The sequence below is a fragment of the Brienomyrus brachyistius genome, chromosome 9, assembly GCF_023856365.1.
Source record: "Brienomyrus brachyistius isolate T26 chromosome 9, BBRACH_0.4, whole genome shotgun sequence".
NCBI lineage: Eukaryota > Metazoa > Chordata > Actinopteri > Osteoglossiformes > Mormyridae > Brienomyrus > Brienomyrus brachyistius.
The window spans coordinates 27,495,151-27,515,302 of record NC_064541.1 but is presented as its reverse complement, the minus strand read 5'-3'; the positions used below and the strand labels follow the sequence as shown (position 1 = coordinate 27,515,302).

Genomic DNA, 20,152 nt, shown 5'->3' with positions numbered 1-20,152 from the left:
TACAGAGTACAGAAACTCCAGCCTGCATGTACTTCAGTGTCATCCACTACCTCACCTCAGTCATTCAACCGGAGTCATTTCAGCCCGGCTTACCTCACCCTGCCCTGTAACTCTACCCTAGGCCTGTATTTTATGGATCCGGTCCATGTTTCTTCCTGGAAGTCTATGCATCCAGACATCAGTGAAGATACGATTGACTTGGCCCTCTGGAGCCCACAGGTGCAGCACAGCGGGAAAGGCAGGGCCTCCTGACCCCACCCTCTACTCCTGGCCACAGGTGCCAGCTGCCTCCCACGGCAGCCAGAACCTGGGGGCAGATGGACCTGTCACCGGACTTGTCATGCGGCAAACCGTGCCCCAGCTGCAGGAGGTAGATGCACCTGAGTGGACAGCGCTTTTCCAGAACCGGAGAGAGAAAATGGCCGGGAGATTTCTATGACAAAGAGTCAAGGTAGGATGGAATGAAGTCTTCTGCCTTGCTAATGATAATTTTAGCCAGTGGGAGCTATATCTGCAAACCATTAGCCCAAATCGATAATTATCGACTAAATTATTGATTACTGTGCAGTCATTTAGCATAATAACCAGAAAAGCAATATCCGGAATATACATTCCGTACCCTCACCTTTATCCACCTTTATCCACCTTAACCAAGCTGAAGCGTAGTGTTGACACGCACAAGACATGACAAGCAGTGGTTTGCAGATCAGAACCGACCCATGATATATAAACTAAGAGGCAGAAATATTGAAATTCTAAAAGTAGGTACAAACCCATGTTGCTGAGTTTTTTATGCTTCATGAAATCATGTTATTCTAAAAAAAGCAGAGGATGAATCAGAGTTCATGTAATGCCTATAATATGCTTGATTTGGTGCAGGGTTCCGATTCGGAACCACTGATCCTTTCATGGCGGAGTTTTGAGAAGCCCTGGAATATCGCTGTGTGATGCGAGTGTGACGGCGTGGGCCAGCTGCCTTGTTTGGTTTTCATCATGTGGGGAATTACTTGGTTTGCACGCATCCTCTTTTTTATGAAGTGCGTAGCTTATGTCATGTGACGAGCAAGGCGCTCTGTCCACCCACAGGGAGGGCTTCCTGGCGACTGTAATTAGAATGAGTGCCAGCAGGGGGCAGATGGGTCTAGCTCCACCCTCTCCCCCCCACCCACCCCAATTCTCCATGGTGACAAGCCAAGTCCATGTGCTCAGCTGTCATGTGAGCCCTGTCTCCGTCCTAGGCGGTCTGTCACAGACGTTCTTCTCCACCGGCTCCGTCGTCCTCCTCTCTGCTTTAGAGATGTCTGCGCTTGCCACATGTTCGCAGGATTTAATTTTTAGACACGTATGCATTTCTTACACGCCTTGACGTTTTCTTCCACATGTCAACTCCACAACATCAACCACGAGGGTCAAACAGACTTTCTTGGTTTACAGTAATCAGATATGACATGCATGTGAATATGATATTCTGCAATTAAAGCAGCATCTCCACGCATGACTGCCTCACACCTCCAGGGCTGTTGGGTTGTATCCCACCTTTGCTCAGTATCTGCGGTGTGCATGTCCTCCCTGTTTTGTGCAGATTTTCTCCCGTAGTCCGAAGACATGCAGTTAGGTTGGCTGGTGTCTCTGACTTGCCAGTAGTGTCTGGTTGTGCCATTATGTGTGGACCAGCATCCTGTTCAGGGTGATCAGCAGCTTGCCCTGTGCTGCCTGGGAGGGGCTCCTCGTGAACCTCACCAGGTTAAGTGGTCAGATGATGGATGGATTTGGTTGAATCGCAGCAAATCATTAAGTGCGGTTGGTTATAGGTCCTTCCTATGTCTTTTAGCATGTAGAGATGACCACCCCTTGTTTCTGAAAAGAATGTAACAATACTGTTATTTCGTCCTGAAATCCTGACTTTGGTTTTGACACCAGAACCATAATCTCCCACCCGGATTTCTGCTTCTTGGTTGTTTTCTCATTGTGTGGAATGGCTTTGATGTTCTTTTGATGTTTGATTTTGCATGGTGTTCCCCCATTTTGCTCCACCAGACTCTTCATAGATCCCCCTGTCTGGCTTAAACAGTTTACAGCATGGGCTGAGGTGATGTGGCCAATGATTTGGTTGGGCGTAATCTAGTGTCTGACCACAAGGGGGTAGCATTGCAGACTAAAGGCAAACATTTGGCGTGAGCTCCTCTAGCTCCTGGCCATTGAGTTTAAATTCAACCAGAGGTGGAAAGTTCAGATTCAGAAAGTACAAATTCAGACCAAGATTTTGTTTGAACCAACCAGTTGAGTATAGAGAGTCACAGTCAGAGTACTTAACTGGTTGGTTGAAACAAAATCTTGGTCTGGATTTGTACTTTAGAATGAACACAGAGTCCAATATGGGATGTTCTGGACCTACTGTCTTATCCAGAGTAACCTTTTTGGGAGTCTTTTCCACACACTAGACTAGATTGCCTGATGTAGAAGTTTAAAACAGATGACAGAAATAGAAAAAGACAAAACTAGAGTTTTAGGCGGGTGAATAGGCAAGCGGAGAAGCATTGCCTTCAACCCATCACTGCAACCTGAGAAACACAAAGAGGAACTCGGTAACACTTTCTAACACCTGGTGTATGTCTCCAAGGAACAACTCTCACGCCTCACTATCTTCAAAGGTCAGGAGGAAGTACACATGTCAGATGTTAGATTGAAGTTTCAGGATGGGATTTTGTCAGCCTAATTTCCAAAACACAATTTATTTACCGGTCATTTTCAAGCCTAATTTCCAAATGATGATGTATTTACTGGTAATCTGAGCTACCCTTGCTGCCCTAAAAAGCCAGATACAACGGTGATGTAATACGAAGGAGAAAATTCAAGTGGCTGGATCTCACTGCTATTAATTACAGCTTCAAGAGGATTAAGAAGTGAATCTACACTGTGATATTAGTTAATTAGGAAAATGCCATTCGAGCTAACGTGTCAAATTCTTACATGGAAACGCGCTGAAATACACATTTAATCAAATCCCTCATTTCTCCGTTCCTGTGTTTTCACCTCGCCTTGGGCTCACCGCCCTTCTGACGCAATCTTCAATAATCAGAAGCAGTGCAAAGAATGTCAGGGAAGGTATTGCATGCAATTCTGGAGTAATGGCTCAGAAATGAAGAATATTGCACCATGGCTTGTACAGTGAATGAATGTCAAGGGTGAAACATTGCTTTTGTGTCACTGTGTATTCAAGTAAAACCTTCTACCAATAATAGAATCAGAATCCAGTTTACTGGCTAAGTATGTTCACACATAAGGAATTTGTCTCCGGTTGTCAGTGTTTCACACACAGGCAGTGGGTACAGACACAGTCAAGTAAAGACAAGACAAGACAATAGCCATATGTAATTATATCGCAATATACAATATAATATAGGACTCAGTGTTTAAGTGAAATCCGGGTTCTTTTAATTGAAAAGGTAGCATACAAATCCAGTCCTAGCTCAGAGTGTCCTCCCTGACGTGGATTATCTGGTCACCCTATCTGGGAAAAGAAGAGGAGAGAGAAGACTCTATCCATTAACTAGTTTGAACATGCATAAAGATCCAAATTCAATTAGTGTAGATAATATACACACACACACACATTTATATACAGCCATGGAAAAAGAGATCTCTCTATATCTTTAAACAAATCTGCATTTTTGAATTTGGTTTAATCGTGGCTCTGCTTCTCTGGTAGAAGGATACGCTGGGCAGCAGGTTTCTTTCAGGGTCGAAATTTCTAAGACAGCAGTATAGAAGAATAAGATGAAGCAGGAGACACTGGGAACGACCAGAAACCAACCAGGTGAAGAGCAGAAGTGACTCTCTAAGACCAGGGATGACCATTACCTTATCCGACAGGTTTCTCATGAGTCGTAGGATGACATCAAGTGATCTTCAAAAGGAACAGGAAACATTAAGTGCAGGTGTGAAGTGCACTGCTAGGACAGTTCGTATCAGGCTCCAAGCAGCAGGACCGAAGTCCCATAAAGCAAGGAAGAAGCCCTTCATTAATGAGAAACAAAGAAGAACCAGGCTGCAGTTTACAAAAAATATATATTATTCTCTGACATACACAGCCATAAATTGAGAAATCACTGAAACTGAAAAAATTGTGCTGTGGTCTCTTAATTTTTTCCGCGGCTGCATATAGTACTATAGCCTCACTGCAGTTCAGCTGCTGCCCCCAGCTCTGTGTGTTGAGTTCGCCTGTTTCCCCATTCTTATGGATAATCTCATTTTCTGCCTGAAGTCCATAAACTTTTATTGGAGTTTAACTCGAGTCTCTACGTTGCATGTGCCTGTGTACATGACACGTGACGTGCCCTCGCTCCCTATACTGCAATAGGCTGCCACCTCCCACCCCCCCCACCCCCTCCGGGGAATTAAACCTAAAATAACTGAAAAAGTCAATGACCCTTCACAGCAGATTGATTTTAATGAACCCGAAATGTCAACCCGGGATGATAGCGGAGACTGGAACTCTTTCATTCTTGAAAAGTCAAACTCTGCATCAGTGCTTTTACTATTTGGTACTGAAACACGTGTGGAATCCTAAGTTTTATAACAATGAAGTCAGACTAATCAGTTATGACTTGGTGATATATTACTGATCAAAGTTAGTCTTTGATTAACTACCATTGATATTGATGGGACTATACTACGCGATCCACCGTTATTCATTATAGGCACGTCGTTAGTCATCCTCTGCAAATGAGTCTGCAGGGAGAGCTTCATGGAGTCAGATCAGTGAGGTGTGTGAAGGGTCATGGCACCTTCTGCTGCTCTATTGCACTTCTTATCACAGTTTATGATTCTACGACCTTGATGTTTGACTAAGATTTAAGCTACGGGGAGCCTCTAAGTGTGAGATGGAGACCTGAGAGCCACCTTGGTACCAGTCATCAAGGTCACTTGTGTCCCGTATTCGCAGGTCCTGAGCCATGTGGACTCCCAGTGGCTTAGGCAGCAGGTATGCTAATTTAACTGGGCAAGAGAATAATATCACATGACAGACGTGATTTATGGGGAATATATAAGCGCAGGGAGAACCCGTCACGGGGGATACACTGGAGTTGCACGCGTTTCACTTTACTTCGATGATATTAGATGCTCGTGCATGAATGCTTTGACAGATGCTTATGTACAGATGCATTATGGGCTACATCCTGAATGGCTGCATCGCCAGTGTGGCAGCTTCTCGGTATGAGAGCATCGAGCACTGCAGGGGGGTGAGGGTGGCTCGAATCAGTACCAGCAGCCCATGACATCTGTCTACCCCCCCCCCCCACACACACACACACACACACACACACACACACACAGAGCAGCAGTCACTAACACCGTCAGTGTTCACCTTTCTCCCTTCTGGAAGGTGATAAGCACTCAAACCACAAGATTCAGGTGGGGTTTTTACCTGCAGGCATCTGCAACAAATGCTGATTCTGTTGCTGGAGTCAGACACTCTGGCTTGTTATTCACAGATTCTACCTTTTTGGAAATTCTATGTGTGGAGTTCTGTCTACAGTACAGCAGCGCTATTATGATTCACCCATTCATTTTCTACACTGCTTGTCTCAAGGTTTCAAAGATGCATACCGATTACATTATTGTGTGACGTAAATATATGAAAATGTAAATTACTTTCTCAGTTTATGTTGCTTGCAGTTTCTCTTTATTTAGCAGGAAAGCCCAGATTGCATTGCTTAGAACAACTGCGGCTCAGAATCACACCAGCGTTTGCCATTGGCCAAAAGTCACCCTGAATGTCACTCTGTTTGTCTCCACCAGTTGTTCGTTTCACCCTCACCTGACACCATCATGACAAGCGTCCTCAGACGCACCACCCGAGCGTCCAGAAGTGGGCCTCGCTCGCAAGGTTCGGCGAAGAGCACAGCGAGAGAGCAGATGTGCAGAGCTGGAAAGACCGTAATGAAACACTCGGCGGAACTGGAGGGCGACAGGAAGTCAGCAGCTGAGGTGACGACAGCCGACGCTTGGCTTACAACACATGTGCCAAGAAGTTCAAAAGCCGGAGCCAATACCTAGTCTGCTAATCGCATGCGTCAGCTGTGTCTCAGAGTGTGCCGGTCCACACCTCCTGCCCTTCCAAAATTTCTCTCCGCTTCATTAACTTATGAAAAACCTAACACTGCACAAAATCATTGTTTCGGAGCGGTAGGTAGCACCTTGTCTCTTGTGCGCTTTTCCGGAAATTTTTGCAGTGGCCCCGCTGAGACCCCACTGGAGTTCGTCAACAAACATGACATCGCCAACGCCATAACGACATCTTCCCAGCAGCAGAAAAGAGCAACTGCATACGATGTGACAAGGTTGACTCTCCTACTAAGTAACTAGCGTGGCTTACACTATATCCGTCACCACGATAGAGTCACTACACTGAAGTTAATCACTTCTTACTACCAGTGACGATATTGAGCACAATAATCTTGGCGCTTAACGCACAATACTCTTGGATAACAACAAAACAATCTATTGTATCTTTGCTGAAATTGCACCTTTACCAGAATTCATTTTTTTGGCTCAGAATTTCAGCCTGCTATACAGCATAAAACTTACAATACAGTCTAAGGATCTAACTGCAGATTCTATCAAGACCAGCTGTTCCCTCAACTCCTTGTAAACGCAGCTGAAGTTGTACCTTCTCATGGATTTTGGTGACCCTCTGCGGACCTCCTCCACGACCAGAGCTTCCTCTTTGAATACCTCTTTGTTCTTCATGCCCAAAGAGGACTATTTAACTACACCCTTGCGCAAATTAATTGAAACAAGTTTTTACACAGACATGCATGCAGCGACCAGGACATTGAAACGTCCTTTATTTGCCAGTCACACAGGTACATTGCTTCTTCTTTGCCTTCTTGCTCTCCATAGTTTGGGGGTGGGGCCGGTCACAGTGCAGGGTCAGCTAACATGCAGCACCGCTGGAGCTGAGGGTTAATGGCCTTGCTCAAGGACCCATGGACCCGTAACTGTTCTGGCGAAGCTTGAACCGTCTGATGTTCTGATCACAGCCATAGAGACTTAGCGCACTGAGCCATTTACCGCCAAGCTCCTGGGACCTAATGGTTTGCACAGCCAGCAGGGCAGAGAGTATGCTGAGTGGATGGACAGAGGAGGCGCTATGCCTGTAGATGGGCAGGCCTGCTTGGGTGGAGTTAGAGCTGCGTGGTATGACTGTGCTTCAGCCATCCGTGTATGTTTCAGGTGAATCCTCTGGGGGTCAGACGCTTCCCCATGTCCTCGTGGGGTTTCCTCCAGGTTCTCTGGTTTCCCCCCACAATCCAAAAAAATGCTATACTTAATAGGAGTTGCCAAATTCCCCATAGGCATGAATGGTGTGGTACCTGGATTGGTAACTCATCCTGGGTTATTCCCATACAATTTTTATCAGTCCACAAGATCCTAAATCCAGACCCAAGGCCATAATTATCAATTTCTGTGACTGTGGTGTTCCATCTTAACTGTGCTTATGCAACGACTTGTTTCAGTTGATTTGAAGGGTATATGTGCATGGGGGGGGGGGGGGGGGGGGAGCACGGTAGTCAGCACTGCTGCCTCACCCCTCTGGGAGCTGGGGAGTCTCTGCCATGGCTCCATGTGTGTGGAGTTTGCATGTTGTCCCCGTGTCATCGTGGGGTTTCCTCTGGGTACTCCGGTTTCCCCCGACAGTCCAAAAATACGCTGTGGTTAATTGGAATTACCAAATTGCCCATTGGTGTGCCTGTGTGAGTGAATGGTGTGTGAGTGTGCCCTGTGATAGGTTGGCACCCCATCCTGGGTCGTTCCTTTCATTGTGCCCATAGGTTCCGGATCCCCTGAGACCCTGAATAGGATACGTGGTTACAAAAAAGGGTTACATGGATGCATTGGCACCTTTGTTGAGTTCTTCTCAGCTGATATCTAACCACAATCTCTCTCTAAAAGGTAAGTGAGTGCCATGGTGGATTACGTCATTTTAGGATTGTTGATAAAACTTCAGACACTAGTTGCTATGCAACACTATAAGTTATGGAGCTTGAATACCATAGAAACAACCACCTGTCATTTTACCCCCAGTGCAGTGTGGTAAGTTTCGGCCATACATCCTCAGTGAAACACTTAAACAAAGCTGAGGGAGATGAGTAGAGACTTGTTTTCTCAACTGAAGGAGCAGTTCATGTCTGTTTTTCAGAACTTGTAACAGTACAATTCTGTTCAAATTGTTACTTAAATAAAGAAAGTCGTCATTCCAAAATGAGAAGGAAACAAAATTATTTCCCTGGACATCTTAGTGAAATCATATTACATGGGTGCTTGGCAGTTATAATTTCTCCTTAGGCATTAAAGAGGCCCTCCATGAAGATGGGCTTCTCATTCCAAGATCCCTCTTCACGAGGCTCATGTGTCTCCCATTGCTAATTCCACTGAATCAAATCTTGCTGAGGCGAAAGCTTTTATTACAGATAATTCCTTTCGCTCCCATGATCATGGACTCCGAGGTATTTTAGTTTTATGGTTCCATTCTTCTATGTCACCTAAACAATAGAAACATACCGTAAATTACACTGACAGGAGCCAGTAAAAGAACACTATAAGGTACTGTGTAAGGTAATTATATTAATATAGCAGTGTTTTTGTAAGCTTTCTCTGACTGTCACAGCGTTACGATACAGTAAAAAAATATAAACACCAATGACAGAACAATCAATTGGCATTAATGGACCAGAGATCCGCCAAATAAACAATACTGCCAGTGATTATTAGTCACTAAAATCGCAGTGTTGATTACATTGCCCATTAACTGCAATGATGCTGAAATAATTATATTCTCGTATACACGTGAAATGCACTCGTTAATTGTGCATTTAGTCCTAAATGAGCGGTATTTATTTACACATTTATCTCAAACAGATTTTTTTCAGTCAGGATGAGATGGAAATCTGTGGTCCAGCTGCATGCTAAATATTATAGATTTCTGCCAGAAAATGTTATTTATGAATTAACGTACATTACATTTATATAGTGCATTTCAAGACACCCAGGGCGCTTTTTTCACCAAACCAATGGGGAGCCATTTGAGCCACTGCGTGACACCGACCTGGATGATGTGCAGCCATTCCGCACCAGTGCTCTCACCACACGGTCGTTAAGGTGGCGAAGGGGCAGGAGATAATTTACCCTATTAGATATAGGGAATGATTAGGAGGCCAGATCTGATAGGGCCACAGTGGGCAGTTTTAGCCAGGACATCCAGGGCTACCACCCCTACTCTTTCAATAAATGCCCAGGGATCATTCATGACCTCAGAGAGTCAGGATCTCGGTTTTACATCTCATGCGAATGCCAGCACCATTTGTGCAGCACAGTGTCTGCGTCACTGCACTGGGATCCACACAGACCACAGGGTGGGCTAACCTGTAGGCCACACCAACACGTCTTCCAGCAGCAACCCAGCTTTCCTAGTTGGTCTCCCATCCAAGTACTGACCTGGACCCAATACTACTTAGCTTCAGACGGGTTACCTAGTCTGAACTACTGGTGGTATGGCTGCTATATTGGCCTTAGTTTAAAAAATGTATTTTAACCAAAACTAAACAATTGCTTTAGATACTGAAGCCATTTACTCCACTTCATTATACGTTTAGCTAAAACTACCTCTGTAAGAGAAAAGAAGCTGGATATAAATTTATGTTTCAGACCATTAGAAGGTGGGAAGGTTCTGTCAATGTCAGCCAGCGCTGCTGTATATTTTACCTCCCAAATCCCCCCAAGCCTTTCAGCTGTAATTTATCTCAGTGATTTGCAGGATACGGCTGTCGTACCGTTTAAAAGTGATGCATAAATCGTATCACCTTAATAACCCACTTCAGTTTGCTATAAATGGTTGAAAAACTCAGTACATTGCACTGGGGATACAGTGATAGGAAGTTGTCTCTGTGGTAATGCATTCTACATATTTATATGCATAAAATCCAGAAACACAGATGTTAGCAGCAAAGGGGTCCTTGATATGGGCATTGGAGGCAATGCAGAGTGAGAATCTGGGTTAGTTTGACCAGCCTTCGCTTGTAACTATGGTTAAGGTAACTATGGACACCGTTCATTTTGGTGTGTTTTGTCAAACTGTGGTCAGGGTCCATGGAGCAGGAGTGTAAGTCACGCCAGGTAACTGGAGGGCTGTATTTTAAAACCTGAAAAACATAGAGAGGGGCATTATTCACAGGCAGGCAGACATGACACTATAAATTACCGAGGTATCCCATAATTCCCCACGATTAACTCGCACCTGCACCCTGACACTGGGGACAGCAAAGTATAAAGAAAGGAGAGAACTGCTGCTCATTCTGCGTGGTTGTTTCAGTTTTTATATCTGAATCTTGGTTTTGGGAGAGACATGAAGTCTGTCTTACAATTTTATTAGCAGGACTGGAGGGTTTTCTGCTGGATTCAATACTGTCAGCCAGACTGTTCTGGGACAATAGCTAAGTTGTTCTGAGACTAGAATAAACAATTTTTTTTAGAAAAGTCCTTGACAGAGAGATGGTCTGCCCAGAGTAACATAAAGGACAGTGGGGGGTAGGAGAAATGTTAATTTATTCATATTCTTTGGAAAGTACACATTATTTGGTTTATAGTATAGCAAAAAAGTTAAGATGTTTTCACCATAAGATTTACATTATAGAATGCAATAATTAACAAAGCTGGATCTTTTAGTGGTTTTTTGAAGTTTAATCCAAGCTTGTTAGATTAACCGATTATATCTGTTTTTATGTATCAACCATATACACAAAGCTATAACTGTGCATCCAGTTGTATAAATCGATAAATTGCTTCACATCTCCAGGGTTGGGGGCAGGGAGGCAAGATCTGCTCTGTGCGTATGAAGTTTGCATGCGCTCCCTGAATATGACAGAATGGCATGGTGGCTCAGTAGGTTGTTGGTTCAGATCCCACCTCTGCTCTGTGCGTGTGGAGTTTGTATGTGCTCCCTGAATTTGATGGAGTGACATGGTGACTCAGTGGGTTGTTGGTTCAGATCCCACCTCTGCTCTGCTCTTGCATACCTTCCCTGCCTTGTGCAGGTTTCCTCTGGGTATTCCAGTTCGCTCCCGGAGTCCAAAGATAAGCTGGTAGATGAAGTGGCATCTTCAGATCACCCACAGTATGTGTGCATGTGTATGCGTACAGCGATGGTCTGGGTCATACCCCCCATTTTGTGCCCTGTGCTTCCTGTGATAAGCTCCTGCCACCATCTCCAGCAGAGGTACTCGGAAGATGGATGAATTTATGAATATCAGTTGTTGGATCAGCATGTGTTTGCACGTTCTTCCCTTTTTGGCATAGATTTCCTCCCACCAACAGCCGGTATATATCTTAGGTGAGTTGGTCTCTGTAGCGTTTGCATGAATGTACTTTGCAATGGACCAGTATCCTGCACAGGACATGCCCAGCCTCGTACCCAATGTTTCCCAGAATTCTCTTCCTATTTACTTTGACCCTGCACTAGATAACCAGCTATTGAAAATGGATGGACTTTGCTCTGCAAAACTCTTTAATACAGGGCAAATTTGGAATAGTTTTATGTCTTTTATGCCTTTTTTTACGCAGAGGATTTTCTGAAAAGATCAATAAACAATTCTTTTTCCAGTAGCGTGAGGATATTTTATTATGAATCATTCAGTCACTGCAGCATGTGAATTTAAACCTTCACGCCACAATATAAGCTTTTAAATTAGGTTTCAGTGGTGTTTTCCCTCTCTGTGCATTGACTACATCCTGTCTCACCGGCTTTTTGGCGCACGAGAATTTGCCAGCCCAGTGGGTTTTTCCGCTGTCGCCTACTAAGGCAGTGACACACACGTTCCTTAATAAAGGCCAGACCTGCAGAGGGCTCCTCAGGATCTGCTTCATGTATAAACATTGTTCTCTAACCGAGACTGTGGTGGCAGAGCGAAGAGCAGCTGCACCACAAATGCCCTAATTTATGAATACAGAACAGTATCCACTTCAGGAAAGAGCCCTTCACTTCACAGCCACTTGAAGGTGAAGATGCCTGTTGCTGGTTAAGCGACTCACAAACCCAGCTGAATAGACAAACCGTTGGACTTTGTTTGGCGCAATGGCGGAGTGCGTCAGTGTTTTGCTTCCTGTCATGTGATTCGTTCCCGGCAGCTTGTGGACATGTCACTCACGGAATACGTTACCCGTCGCTCTGACAAACCCTCTGGTTCTACCTTGTGGCTGCTTTCAGTACTGCACGTTTTTGTCTGTTTTAATTTGCCCTTTGCTCCTTTGGCCTGATGCACACCTGCCTTTTATTTCTGATATGTGAGCCCTCCATTGTTGTGATAAAATGTACCGATTCAAATATCTCATGATGGCAGGCTCAGCAAACAACATCCTGGCATTTTGTGCGGTGAGCTGCAGCTACAGTAAATATTTCACAGGAGTATATCTCATTGGCCTTGCAGCGGACAGTCTGACAATGGAAAAGGGTCTTTTTTAATTTTCAAAACCCATCAATATTCAGACTCGTTGGGTAGCTGGTATGAATATAACAAACTGCTGTTGCAGTAGTGAATCTTAATGCACTGTACTTCTCTTCAAATTTAGAAAGTCATACTGGAACTGATAGATCTTCTGCATCTTTAGCAAGATTTATAAGCTATGCTGTGATTTTTTAATGCACAGTTGTGACAAAAAGTATTGAGAATGACACAAAAAGTTTTTCACAACGTTTGCTGCTTCAGTGTGTGTAGATCTTTTGTGAGATGTTTCTATGGTATACTGAAGTATAATCACAAGCATTTCATAAGTGTCAAAGGCTTTTATTGACAATTACATGAATTTCATGCAAAGAGTCAATATTTGCAGTGTTGGCCCTTCTTTTTCAAGACTTCTGCAATTGGCCCTGGCTGCTGTCAATCAACTTCTGGGACAAATCCTGACTGATGGCAGCCCATTCTTGCATAATCAATGGGGTTTGTCAGAATTTGTGGGTTTTTCCTTTGTCCACACGCCTCTTGAGGATTGACTTCAATGGAATTAAGGTCTGTGGAGTTTCCTGGCCATGGACCCAAACTGTCGATGCTTTGTTCCCCGAGCCACTTAGTGCCGTATGGCACAGTGCTCCATCATGCTGGAAAGGGCATCGTTCATCTCCAAACTGGTCTTGGATGGTTGGGAGAAGTTGCTCTTGAGGATGTTTTGGTACCATTCTTTAATCACGGCTGTGTTCTTAGGTAAAATTGTGACTGAGCCGCTCTCCCTTGGCTGAGAAGCAAACCCACACAGGAATAGTCTCAGGATGCTTTACTGTTAGCATGACACAGGACTGATGGTAGCGTCACCTTTTTTCCGGACGCCCCAAACAATTGGAAAGGGGATCCATCAGAGAAAATGACTTTACCCCAGTCCTCAGCAGTCCAATCCCTGTACCTTTTGCAGAATATCAGTCTGTTCCTGATCCTCAGTCTGTTCTTTTCTTGGAGAGAAGTGGCTTCTTTGCTGCCCTTCTTGCCACCAGGCCATCCTCCAAAAGCCTTCGCCTCACTGCGCGTGCAGATGCTCTGACACCTGCCTGCTGCCATTCCTGAGTAAGCTCTGCACTGGTGGTGCCCCGATCCCAAAGCTGAATCAGCTTTAGGAGATGGTTCTGGCACTTGCTGGACTTTCTTGGGCGCCCTGAAGTCTTCTTCTCTCCTTGAAGTTCAAGATGATCAGATAAATGATTATTTTAGGTGCAATCTTACTAGCAGCAATATCCTTGCCTGTGAAGCCCTTTTTCTGTAAGGCACTGATGACTGCACCTGTTTCCTTGCAGGTAACCATGGTTAACAGAGGAAGAACAATGATTTTAAGCACCACCCTCCTTTTAAAGCATCCAGTCTGCTATTCTAACTCAGTCAGCATGACAGAATGACCTCCGGCCTTGTCCTCATCAACTCTCTCACCTGTGTTAATGAAAGAATCTCTGAAATGATGTCAGCAGGTCCTTTTGTGGCAGGGCTGAAATGCAGTGGAAATGGATTGTTTGGGATTAAATTAATTTTCATGGCAAAGAAGGACTTTGCAATTAATTGCAATTCATCTGATCACTCCTCATAACATTCTGAGGTATATTGAAATTACCATCATAAAAACTGAGGCAGCAGACTTTGTGAAAATGAAGTTTTGTGTCATTTGCAAAATGTTTGGTCACGGCTGTACTTTCGCTATTTTATTTGGCCTTTCTGACGAAACGTGGCTTGGGCTAAATATCACTGACCTTTTGTGCAGTTCAGTAAGGTTTGAAACTCCTTGACTGCTTTTCGGCAGTTTGGTATATTTTGGCAGATTTTGGCATGGTTTGGTGTGCTCTGGAAGCGAATCGGCTGCCACTGAAGGTGCACCATCTGGCACCTCTATGGATTGGGTGCCTTTCTGTGCGCTGACTCAGCATGTTATGAATTTGCTAGAGAAGGGGGTGCAGTTTCCATGTGTTTACTTGAGGACAGTGAGAAGCTGTTCCTGCACCGTGCGCCCAGACATCTGTATTTCCCACTGACTGACCTACACAGGCACAGGAAGGAACTCGGTGCATAGTCCTTCCTTCCAGAAAAATCTGAGGAGTCCAAAATGTAGCTTTTGCGAGGCAAAAAACAGACTAGTCAATAGCAGCACCGGTGAGCTGGTCGAAGCCCCGCCCGCCCAGCCACACCCCTGCAGCATCCAGGCTGGGGAGTCGATCTCCGCACTGCTGAGGAAGCATCACACAGGGTTTCGGCTTTAAGACGGCCAAGGGCTTTTGTAAACCTAACTATCTGACAGATGTGACATGTTGCGGTTGCCTAGCGATACGTCAGTTGGCTGTCTGTGCTCTGGCTCCATACAATAATAACCCCTGCTCTAGTCACAGATCAGTTATTCCCTGACAGTGGTGCGTTGCTTTGAAGCTCAAGTGAATTCTTCCCAGGGATCGGCTGAGATTCGGAACCATTTTCACCCTGGGATGTTAGATAAATGGTGTTTGCTCTCAACGTTGTTTTTTTTTTTTATTCTAAGATGTGTGACAGGCACCTTTGATCACTTCTTCAAGCAAAATGTCCTTCCAGGCGATGCGGCATCTCATTTGGAAAGTGACGATGCTGAGACAGTAGCTAGCAGCTCATTCATGATCGCTGTCATGACGGCGACCAGGGCTCTGGCTGTAGAGTCTCTCATCCAAAGCCTTTGTTTTTCATGTTTTTGAGACAATCAGACGTTGTTGGTCCCTGCTGTTAATGGCCCTGTAGTTGCTCCATAGCCATGCCAAGATGGATAGAAGGATTTCTAACTTCAGTGGCAATAATTATCTGGCTTTTGCTATCACCCCTCCCCCCCACAAACACACACACACATACACATACACACACACACACATACACCCCCAGTGGAAAACACTGATACTGGATCAGCTTGGAAGCAATTGACTGAACAAAAGAGCAAAAAACAATGGAAACGATTAATTACGACCAGTCCCTCTGGCTGTCTGGGCGGAGGGACAAAATCAATCCCAGTGAAATGCAGAGAACACCCCTGTTTATTACTTGTTTGCAGGATACTGACCCTGGCCTTCATTTAGTGTGGCACATGCGTTTATTGAAACCTAGTGCAAATTATGTCTGCATTTAGGAACTCACACATAGCCAGTAAAAGCGATCGAACACACAAGTTGACTCATCTAGGGATTTTCCATAGAGACATACAAGGTACCACGGAGCACCAGTAGATCTGTTTGGGAGTCCTTAATCCCCACATGCCAGTTTGAGTGAACTTCTCCCACTTGAGCCACTTGGCAATTCAAAGATATTCATTTAGGTGGACTGATGTATCGATATTGCTCATAGTGTGTTATTGTGTCTGTAAGTGTGTCCTACAATCGACTGGCATCCTATCCAGGGTGTCCCCTGCCTCGTATATCGTGGGACACGCCCAAGGCTCATGATGATCCTGCACTCGATGAGCAGTTATGAGGGATAGTTGGCTGCATGTCTGTTGAGTGGATTTATACCTATAAATATGTGAGGAGAGAGATGGGCGGAACTCCCACATACTGGAAAGTAAAATTAATAAAAAAAATTCAAATTAAATATTCATACAAATGAAAAGTTACAGAGTCCCTCTGGCTCGTGCTGATGTGAGTGGAGCAAAGCCTCCTCTCCTCCACGCTAATGTCGAACTCTCCGTGTTCTACCCAGGCTCCGCCCACACCAAACTCATCATGCATAAACAGGCACCAGAATGCAGGTTATTTTCATTGTTTATATCTGCTGCAGGCCTACCAGTTACTGCTATTACAATTACTGTATGATCTATTAATTACTGTAATTCGAATGTCTGCATAATCCCTCTGTTGCCGCTATTGAAATTTATCCATCCATCCACCCATCCATCCATCCATCCATTATCTTATCCAGGGCCGGATCATGTGGTCAGTAGTCTAAGGAAGGATACCCAGACCACCCTCTCACCACACAGCTCCTCTGGGGAATACCAAGGCATTCCCAGGCCAGCCGAAAGATATAATCTCTCCAGTGTGTCCTGGGTCAGCCAACCCAGTGCACTGCATATTTATAATACCTAATACAACGCAAATGACGAGGGGAAATACAACAGCCAAATGAACAACCCGATAGTGTAAAATAAAATCAGTTATCCTGCCTTCTCTCTAAAGATCCAAATATTAACCAATGTCCTTCGCTATCAGCACAATAAGGCAGCATGGGTAAACAGGGGCATACCTCTGGCATTCAGGCTCACCGGTCCGGGAAACCTGAACGCTACTGTAGGAGCAGGGAAGCATAAATGAAGTCACATTCCTTTTCAGCCGCCCACACATTTGAATAAAAATTATGGTAGTCTACTGAAAATCTGCCTTAAATATAGAGCTAGGTGTGCGGCAAGTTCAAGTTTCCGTTTTTGGAACTTTCTGGATGTTTTTTTTTTATATATATTTTCGAACCATAGTTGGTTGAATCCACAGATGCCAAGCGCATAGATTTCGGAGCGCCGACTGTATAGCTATGGCCATCACCACACTACCCATTATTGCAATTACTGCTATGGCTGTCACTAACTTAACTACTAATTGCTATACTATGCATCTAATATTTCTGTTATACTATGCATCTAATACATTGCCATTGCAATCACCAGGAAACAACCAGGGAACTAAAACTACAATCAAAACACTGTTACTACTACAAGCACTGTTAATACTACTAGCATAATTTGTATTACAAAGAGACCAGATAGGGGAAAAAAATCAGTTTTTGATGCAGAAGCAACTGAATCACTGAAGCAATATAAATGCTCTTTGAGTATCAGAGATATTAAAAACTTTTAAAATGCTTTGCTGTGGGGTTTGATTCCAGATTTGAAATGATTTATTTTTCTTGTCCTTTGAATTAGTTTGACCTTCTCTGTCTTCCCGCCAGTCTTAATTTCTGTCTCCTGGGGTTTGCTGTGAAAAGGGAAGCCTGCCTTTTATCCCACACATCAGAGGATAAAGAGAGGTCTGCTTTGATGGAGGTGCATGTATCATTGATAATGCTGGTGAGAAATTTTTCTACCAGTCTTCAACTGATACCGAAAGGTTCTGTGTCATATGTGGCCTCTGGCACAGTAAGAGAGGGACTTTCTCTCTGTAGTGATACAATCATGGCCCTCGGCTCGTCAAGAAACCCCTTCAATTTGTCCCACGGCCAGGAATCCCTTCGACTCAAACACTCCCAGTGTTTATTACCTGATACTCCTGAGAATGTCATCACATGCTATTTAAACATCTCTTTATTTTTTTAGAGCAAGATTTTTACAAGAAACACTTTACGTTTGAATCTTACTATGCAAATTAGTCTGAATTGTCAAGCACTTTTCCAGCCCAAAGATGACTAGGTAAAATAAATCTCATTTGATTTTCTACAAGCTTACTGGCAGTCTTAGCATTGTAATAGCCTAGTGTAATAGCCTAGTGTAATAGCCTAGTCTTGTTTGGGATGTTACAAGAAAATTAGAGCTAATTGTATCTGAAATGCCATAACACCTGTGGTTCCATTACTGTACTTCGGCAACAGTGCCCCTAGTGGTTTAGCTTGACTGTAGCACAGCTTGGGTACAGTCTAATCTTGGTACAGTACGAATACACACTTCAAAACGGATGGGTGACCACTGAATGTAATCAGTATGATTTGAGGAGAGTGAAACCGGCTCAGGGTTTGGGTGCTGCAGATGTGTAGACACCTGTGGGATTTGGCAGCAGTAAAAAATGGAATGCAGACAACTATTTTTCTGGATTCTGGTCTTTACCCAACAGTGTGTAGAGAGAGTGACAGGACTAGAAGACCACGCACACCAGCTGAGGGTCATTCTGTGCAGTGGTGGAAGCAGCTGGATTTGTGAACACATGTTCACAGGTTTGATTCTGAAAGAGAGAAGATACAGGTGAACTCTGCTTTATTAAATGGCTGAAAACGGTAATGTGACATGGATGGGGGAATTTGTGTTGAATTTGCATGTGGCTGCCATGACGATGACTCGGTGAAGATTAATTTCCATGAGACAGTCAGTCCTTTTTCTATGTCAGTTTACGGAACCCAATAAATACTTTCTTTATACGTTTTCTGGTCCATTTTGAGATATTTTCAGACCTACTTCTGTTATATCACCGTGTCTGTGATTGTATCTCTATTCAGTACCATAATGATGATGATGATAGCAACCTGGCCAAAGCCCCAGGACACACTGGCGCTGATTAACTAAAAATTAAAAGACCAGACCAAGCTATTTAAATATACTTACTAGCTAAGTATGTGAATATGACCATCCATATGCATGAGCGGATATTTAGCATGCAGTCAGTGTATGAGTTCTGTCTTCAACTTCTTGAAAAAATACCACATATAGTGGCTTCATTAATCACATGGAAACCTGCAGAAGCCAAACTGTTTTAAGACACTGGTATCCTGTTGGTTAACATTTCTCTGCATGTCTTTATGAATATGGAAATCAATGCAAAGAACCCCGCTCAACACAGATATTATCGAGTTTTATGCTAATTACGCCAATATTTCTGACATACAAACAGACTCTTAGAGCATAAAGAACCTGACCCCCTGCTCTTTTGTGTCAAGAAGGGTAATAAAACACAGAAAAAAAAGTAATTCTTGAATCCTAAATGTAAACACTTGGACTGGGAGAGAGACGGGTCACGTAACTCGTTGAGGAAATGTTTATGGTGGACAGAATATCTGCTATGTGCAACATATTGGCCTTGTATCTCCCTCATTAAACATATTGGTCATATGAGTCTAGATGATGAAAATCTAGATGATAGTGATGAAAATGTTGCTTTTTAACAAGACAGTTAATCTCGGCTGTGGTCAATAATGCTCTCCATAGTCTACTTGAATAAAAACATACTCAAACATACAGATAAAAGCATTTACTGCAAGCACTGTAGACTATCTTCTATCAGCTGGTCATTATTTTTCATACAGCTTTGTTCCCACCAACACAGTTCAGTGGGCACACATTTCGGGATTGTCTTGGTGAGCAGTTTGGAGGGGATCTTCTCAAGGCAATCTGCCCAAGACAATCTGTCCAAGATGCTGCCTCTCGCAGCCTTGCATGGTGATTTGAAAGGGGTCTGGATTCTATATCCCCAGTCATCTCAAACATGCATGGGACCTATAAGCAGCTGCTGCACTGAAGTTTCCTTGTTTTCAAATAGAAGTTTGTTTTTTTTAAACAATACTCAAAACTAAAGTGTTGACATTTATTTTACTATTTTAGAGCGTAAAACCTTTGTCATCACCATTGATTCTCTTAAATATTATGTGTTTCCATTCCAAGAATACATGCTGGGTAACGCCACATAATTGTGGAACGCATAATAAAGATGTACTGGACACCTTAATAACAACGAGGAAGTACGTTAAAGCAACGTTGACGGTACTTCTTAAATTAAGTTGTTTCAATGTATTAAACGTCAACCCATGTAAACAGTAATAATTTATTACATCTAAGTGCAACAATGGATAAACAAATACGAAACATATTTTTGCTGTTGGAAAAGCAAAGAACAGATTGTTCCTCTTAAGTAAATCTACCACAGCTCGTG

The 20,152-nt window shown here is 43.7% G+C and overlaps 1 long non-coding RNA gene across 1 annotated transcript; it reads right to left on the bottom strand.

Moving 5' to 3' along the window:
* Positions 1 to 1,174: 1,174 nt before the first annotated feature.
* On the bottom strand, positions 1,175 to 4,309 carry LOC125749004 (uncharacterized). Its single transcript, XR_007399724.1, has 3 exons — positions 4,169 to 4,309; positions 3,862 to 4,017; positions 1,175 to 3,511 (listed from the first exon to the last, which is right to left on the bottom strand). It is a non-coding gene; the product is annotated as an uncharacterized LOC125749004 (long non-coding RNA).
* Positions 4,310 to 20,152: the final 15,843 nt, after the last annotated feature.